This window comes from Anomalospiza imberbis, chromosome 12, assembly GCF_031753505.1.
Source record: "Anomalospiza imberbis isolate Cuckoo-Finch-1a 21T00152 chromosome 12, ASM3175350v1, whole genome shotgun sequence".
Taxonomy (NCBI): domain Eukaryota; kingdom Metazoa; phylum Chordata; class Aves; order Passeriformes; family Viduidae; genus Anomalospiza; species Anomalospiza imberbis.
In genome coordinates, this window is record NC_089692.1 from 16,129,082 (window position 1) to 16,137,081 (window position 8,000).

Below are 8,000 nucleotides of genomic sequence, written 5' to 3' on the forward strand. Positions count from 1 at the left end.
AGCACAGGGAATAATGGACATACAAATATTAAATATGCATATTGCAAAAAATATCCTTACATGAAAATTTAGCAACTGCTTGAATAAACATCAGCATATTCAAATCAGGGGGTCTGTGAGTAAGCTTGCAATCTTCAGCTTCTGTTTCACAAATAACAACAAAAGTGGATGTTTTCCTACAGCAGAGGAAGGCATTTCATATAATATTAAGAAATTAAAAGGCTTATTTCCTAAACAAACACACCAGCTCAGACAAATTCTGGTCTTTCCTTCACCAAGCATCCTTTAATACTTATTATAAGTATTAATGTTTCTCTAGGAGATAAAGGAATCTAGAAGGTGCTTCATAATTTCATCTCTACTCAGACACCCTTATTGACAGACGTTTCTAATATAGATAAGAGAGATGGAGCGGATATTAAAGTGAAACATCTCCCCATCTCTTCTTTGTTATTCCAGCACAGATTTACCTCGAGCACTTTCTCCGTGCTGGGGAGCTGGTATCAGTTATTGCAGGTGCCCAGGAGGAAGAGGCATCAATGTGTTAACCCTCCCCAGCAGTGAGGGATCTTATATATTATAATAAAAGAATGGGGCTTGAGAGTGTCAGTGGAAGGGAGAATATGAGAAAAAAAAATCAGAATTATTGCTCAGTAAGTAAATGAAGGAAAATTAAAGACCTCTCAAATTATGCATTTTCATGCACAAACAGACTGATATTTGCTGTTAGATATACAAAGCTTATAAACAATATATTGCAAGTAAAGGTGGAATTTCTTTCTTAGTTTTCAGCAGTTTTCTACTGTGGCATCACACCATTTTTTGATGGTAATAAAAACTCCGGTGTAACACACGTAAACATGTGAGCAAAAGCTTGCATTTCCTTTGACTTTTCCGTGTATTTAGCTCAAGAATCCCCAGCTGAAGCCAGGCTGGTTTGCTCTCTGCTCTGGCCATTAGATGGCAGGCAGCTGAACGGCCTTCGTGTGCTCCGCGTCCTTCAGATCAGGAAATCAGCAGGAAAACGCTGCTGCTCTCTAAATGAGCTCGCTTGCCATCCACTATGATATGAACAGCATCCCAAAAGCCTTCGGAGTTCCTTTCCTTCTTTTGACTCCCAGACAGCACATTGCAGCAACCCAAACCCTGCAATAAAACCACAAATCTGCCATTCCTTCCTCTATCCCTGACAGTCAGACGCACTCAACTTTAAGCAGAAAGCATGATCACACTCTCCATTCCCCACCATTTGTGCACTCAGGATTAACCTCTGCAATGAAGTAATTGGTCTCATCTGAACTATGACTGATTTCCCCATGGCAAGATTTCCTAACAGTACAGAAAATGCCTGACGTTGCTGTCCTGGTAAAGAGCTGTTTAAGCAAGGGAGTACAGCTGCATGCTCAGAGCCTCCTCTTTGGATCAGCACTGCAATATTTGCAAGGGCATTTATCTAGCTGTGCCAAACAGACCTTGTTTTTCATAAGCCAGTGATATCATCTATGCACAACTGCTGACATCAGGAGCACATTTGTAATGCACAGAAACAGATCTGTGCACGGAAACATGTCTTACAAATGCAATCCATTCCTGCTCTTCAGACAGCCCTATATGAAAATCCATTTTGTGGAGTAATTGCATTGTTAATCTTCAAAGAATGCCAAACCATTAATGGAAAAATGCTCCCCTCTGCCACATTAAAACCAGGAAATTTCCAGCTAGTGTAATTTGAATGAGGTGTGACTGGTGGTGTGACTTTCTTAGTGGCGACAGAGCTGTGAACATGTGCATCAACAGCACAGGAGGCTTTCACCAATATGAACTGTGGAAAAAGAGTTTCATATCGATTTTCATTACTTATAGCTTCTGTCTTATATAAATGGCCCAATCAAAAAAAAAAAAATTCTTGCAGAGTCTTTCACCAACAGCATCTACATGGAAGTCCTGGATCCACGGAAGCTGCTGTAAAACAAGCAAGGTGAGGTTTGCATGGTTTTTCTTCAGCCTTGCATGGCTTTTTCTTCAGCCCAGCTTCATGATGTGTTTGAATAATATCAGTATGAGGCACAGACAAGTGTAAGTTAATAGGAATCTTTATCTGTGGGATATTTTAGAGTACGGATAATGCAAACACACATGCACCCGCGCACACTGCATGGATTAAATTCCTTTAGGACAGCACTGAAAGCAATGCCAGCTTTTGAAAATGTAGACAGGGTAAAGTATCTACAAGAACAAATTTACAACAGAGGTAGGAGGCATTATAAAAGTCATAGTGATTTACAGATCTACAAAAGTTATTATCAACAGACATCAACATAATCTGTTAGTCATTCATGAGCTGTATCCTGTCCAACAATAAACTTCCAAAAGATTTTCTTAAAAAGTCCAGGACCCTTTGCAATCATCCTAAATTCAGAGAAAGAAATGAATGTTTATGTGCTGTTACCTGAAGCATGGAGGGGCATGCTTCAAGTAACATAAAACACATACAAACTGACTCTAAAATTGTATGAGGAAAAGCCCAACATAATACTTTGCAAAAGACTCTTTCTCCAGTTATGCTTTTGCATTCTGACTTCTCAGAATTCTATTATTCAAAAAGGTGTGGGTTGGTTCACTGTGCCCAGGGCTCTGCAAAGACAATAAACTGAAGAGGGCCTGAGTGTGTTAAGAAGTGAGAGGTGGATAGATCCTGTATTGCCCTCTCAAGAACTGGGAAAACTCATTTCATATTGCAGCAGCCACGGCACCAGCTGGCTGTCAGCTGGTCTGCAAGGGTCGTTCACCCGTGTGCCTTGCTGGGTTACCACACCAGCTCCATCCTTGAGCACAGCTCAAGGAAGAGACACTGCCCCTGATTCAACACCTCGAGGGTCTGGATTTGAAGCTAACGCAGACCTCATCCCTCCCTCAGCACAGAACCACAGGTCAGATGCACCTTGCCCCCTTGCACACCCACTCAGTCGGTCAGCTGGGGATTCTGCTGTCTGCTGCAGAAACAATTACTTCTGCATATTAAACTCAAGGGCTGTGCACTACATTATCTCGATCAGAAATTAATACTTTGGCAAGCTGGGATTTGAACATGTGCCCAAGCAGCAGAGACTGCAGCTGCTAGTGCCTAGTCCTGTCTACAGGATATTTTGGGGCCTGTCTGCAGTTCAAAACTTCTTGCACCATGCTCTCCAAATGGAGCACAAGGCACACCATGGCCGACATTGGCACACACCCCTGTCAGCCTCTGGGTGCAGACTTCCATGTGCTGCCTTTATGGAATTAAATGTGGAGTTTGCTTATAAATTCTCCTGGTGGGTAATGAATAACACTACTTCATTTCATTAATGTTAGGAGATTAGGAGGTTTTTTTATGGCTTGTATTCCACATACTCTGGAAATAATTTTAACAAATACTACATAAGACTATGTGTGTTTGCTGCACAATAGATATCATCTACTTATGCTATCCTTCAATATACAGAGGGATAAATATGAATCCCACATGTGGGAAATTGTTAATATTACAGCACACAAGAAATCTTTGTGAATATTCTCGTAATATATTATTCATTACACAAAGTGCTTGAAGACTGAGAGTTCCCATGACTACGGTATAAAACCAGTTTACTCATAGCATAAATTGTGAGCTCTAAAACACGTCCCAACATAAGTTACCGCAGAAAATCCCAACAATGCAGGTTATTGTTCAGTGCAGAATGACTAAACATCAGCAGTACATATTGCAGATGTGATCATCTACAAATATCACACTGTGTTTGGGCCTTATCTCCTTGGCACTCCCGTATCCCAGATTTCCAGACCTAACTCTTGCACCACATTACCTCACTAGACCCTTACTCCTACCCTTGATTCCTTGAACTGTACACCAGGATTATCTTTTAATAGCTCATTATTTAGCAGCACTAGACATTTTCACTTAGTTAAATACACACTGCACGTTGCTGAATTGCCCTCACTAATGCCAGATCAGCACTTTACTGTTCAGAAGACACCTGCAATATGAGCCACAATTAGTTTTGAAAAGTACCTACATGACCTTAAAGCCCAAGTTTTTGAATCTGTTCTAGCATTTTTCTCTGAGATTTTGAAAACCTGACCAAATTTTGAACTTGAAATTCTATGGGCAAAACCATTCCTGGTTTAATTGGGCACCTTCAGTTTAGCCCAGTTGGATGTGTTAAAACTCTTCTACATCATCATTACATGTGTGCTTGGATTACCACTCCTGTTAGAAAACTTTGTACATACTGCCCTTTACAGTGGCACAAATGATGTCAGCAGGATATCAATGAATAATTGTCTTCACATAGTCACGCTCTGCCTAGGAGAACACACATTGGCCTGCCACTGGAAGTAATTGCTCTAAATTATTTTTGTTTTACATGATGTTTTACACATTCAGTGAAATAATGCAAAGACCTCATGATGGATAAATTCAGTTAAAACCTTTTAAAAGCCATTATTCTTAGTTCTAGACTACAAACTACTGATTTAACGATTTGATGATGGAGTGGAGGAGTTCTTGCAACTCCACAAAGAAAAATACGCACTCCAGTGCTGGCCATGTTTTCACCCATGTATCTGAATTATTAAATCTGCAATCACTATTCTAAAGTAAATGTTCACAGCTTCTCTTTCTACACCATCAGTCTGGATGAATTTCCCTTCCTATGTTTATGGTTTCCTCAATTATTTGCTGGGTTGTCCATTTCTACCATTTCAGCTTAACTAATCACTCTCATTATTACATTATTTTTTTTCTTGCTACAGTACTTTGGTGCATTCAGTTCAGATATTCCTTTCTGGCTTTTTTCGAGCATCTGACTTTGACTATTTCCAGGTTTAGCCACATAGCAGAGAATGAAAAAAGGGAAAATGAAGACAAAAAATCTCCACATGGGAACACACTGTAAGTATAGAACAGGTAATTGTCAGTATATCAACTAAATCCTTTTCAACAAATTCCTTTATCGCAGACTTCAAAAATAAAGCCATTAATATCCATTAAGAATATAACTCTAGCACACAGTTCATACCATCAGGAAAAGTGCCTTTGACCAGGGTTATCTTCAGAAACAATGTCCAGCCTTCTGAATCTGCAGAAGGTTCCTCTGAAAGTGGAGCCATCCATGTGGTCACAGAGGTCGCACAGAGGATGTCACTAAGCAAAGCCAGGTGTGAGGAGGGTGCTTGACCACACTTCAGAAACTGAGCACAGACACTGTGCTTCAAATGTAACTGCTGTGACTCCCTCCTCACCTGCAGATGTCCAAGCCACCAAGGGCAAGTCAGTGGCTTGCTGACATCTACTCATTAAATTCAGATAATATTTGGTCTCTGACTTCATTAGGAGTTGCCTCAAGCCTTAATGGCTTGAAAACAAGGCTTTTAAGCATCTGCTTTTTCCTTAAATTAAAATTTAAAAAGCATCTGAGACATCCAAGAAATTTTATTTTGAACTGCTTTTAAAAATGAAAAGGAAGTTAGAGAAATATTAATTAGCATTAGAGATGAGGACTTGCAAGGCAATAGCAGCTTGGTATGGCTTGAAACTGCTTTATAAACCCATTAGAAATGAGGTTTCTGACACAAATAGCAAAAAGCTTAAACTTACTGCTCCTTTGCAGCAAACAAAGGAGGACATAAACAATGAATTTTGCTTGGTTAATTGATATTATTCTGATAACTGTTTCCATGACCACCAGCTGTACACTTCTGCCTGACTTCTGTTTCTGCCAGCCTTTTAGGCACTAAAATAATCTCACTTCTGAGCAGGTAGAACCCACCCAAAATTCTCTTTATAAATTGTTACAGCTTTAAAAAAAGACTGTGCAGGTTTGTTGTCGTACCAATCCTTATGCCTTTGGATCATCTCAATGACTAATAGCACCCATTCTGACTTTTAAACTTGACAGATGTCAGCTTAGCATCATACTTAGAAGATAATCATGTGTAACTTATGCTGTAACTAAGTAAATCGAAGTAAACAAGCAGCAAAAGTCACTGCCAGTAAACAGAGCAGACAACTCTAAAACAAGGTCTGTGGTTTCCAAACTAACTGCCTTTCATTTTAATCTTTCATAAGTAGCACAGAATAGACCTTTGTTAGTGTGTCTCATACTTACTGTTATGGATCATTAATTATAGTTCTGAGAAAAATATATAATTTTGAATAGAATTGGCTGAATAATTCATAGCAGTTACACTTGTCTGCAAGTGTCATTGGCAAGTAGATCATGATCTTCTTAGCAGTATTCATTATTTAACATGATTTCCCAAATACCTCCTACAGATAGTTCTTGATCTATAGTTACTTGGAAGCCGTTAGTTGCAAATATTTAGAATTTTTAAGCTGGGCATTAACAGCTTGAAATCTGGTCAGGAATACACATCTAATTCTTTGCCTGTGTATGCAATTACCACGCTTGCAAAATCACTCAGACATTGTCATGTGAGGATGATCTGAACGAATCAGAGTTAGTGCCATGAGCCTTCAGCTCTGACCACAAAATGTGTCCATCAGGCACAAGCCACGTGGTTCACTCCCATGTCAGAATTCTTCTGCTCCATGGATATGCAAAAAGAGCATCTTCCTGCCTGGAAAAGTGTCACAGAGGAGAGACAGATGGCCAGGATAATACAGAAGCAGCATCATGATCCTCTGCATGCAGGGATGATTGGTTTGGGAAACTCATCTTCAGAGATCAGAAAAGAAGGTGAACTGAAATTACGGAATCCCGTCTCCTCAAGCATGAGGCAGAAAATGAAGTGACTGAAATAGAGACAAACTCTCAGCAGAAATGCCAGTACAAAATCCCTGGGAAAGAGATTTAGCCAGCTTGGCAAAAACAGGTGTGTTCCAGATGTGGATCTTTCAAAAACTCTTTGCTTATGCAGACAACATCCAAATATTGCTAGAGTTTTAAGCATTTGATGAGCCAGAATCTCATCACAGATGCTGCTCTATAAACCCATCTTCCACCACTGCTCTGAATTAACTACAGCACAAAGGAGATTAGAATGTTTCTGAATAGAGAGAGAATTTCTGCTCTGTGAGGAACTGTAGGAAACCAGAATTCCTCAGAGGTGTTTCTCAGAATTACTACAATTAAAACAGAGCTCAGACTTTAACATGCATTTGAATGCAAACCATACATTCTGCTCCAGTTCAGTACAAGGCCTGTTGCCACTGCAGCATTAGGAAGAAAGGTCCCTGTTACTCTTACTCTCTGAAGCCAAGGTCTCAGAGGTTTAATTTGAGCCATAAGTGCGGCACTGAACAAATAACATGTAGGAACAATTTCCTAGTGTCCACTATTTCTCTTGCCCAAATAGAAGACAGAACAGAAAGTGGCAACAGGAGCAGAAGGACTGTGGAAAGGAAGCAGTGAAAGGAATAGAATCCTAAGGCAAAAAGGAGGTAAAATTATCTTGACACAGCTCTGAATGTAAACTATTGTATCACATATAGGCCATGGGCTTCAGCGGGACTGACGTATCAACCAAATAACTGGTGTCACTGATGTCTTCTACTAGGTGGAGCAGCAAGCTTCTTGTGACTTGAGCCACAAACAATTCTGGTGTGGTTAGGGTTGAAAGAAGCATTCACAGTACATCAAGTCAAGAACTGACACCTCTTGAAACAGGAGATCCAAACCACCATTTTACATCTATTAACAAGACCTTAGATTAAACTTAGGATGAGCCCCACTAGGAAAAATACTGAAAATACAGATATTTTGTTGATGTTTTATTTATGTATAGAATACTAAATGGGCTGTCATCCATGTAACTGCTCGGGCACCATTTGCCAGATGTTGTTTGTGTGTCCACAGCAATGTAGTCATATTAAAATGAATGAAACTGTTTATTTTTGGTGGCTGCTCAGCTATAGCACAGCCTCCTCTGAGCATCCTGGCCTGGTGCAGGCTTCCAGCAAGACAGTTCAGAGATATGAACTGCAGATATCACTTCTTCAT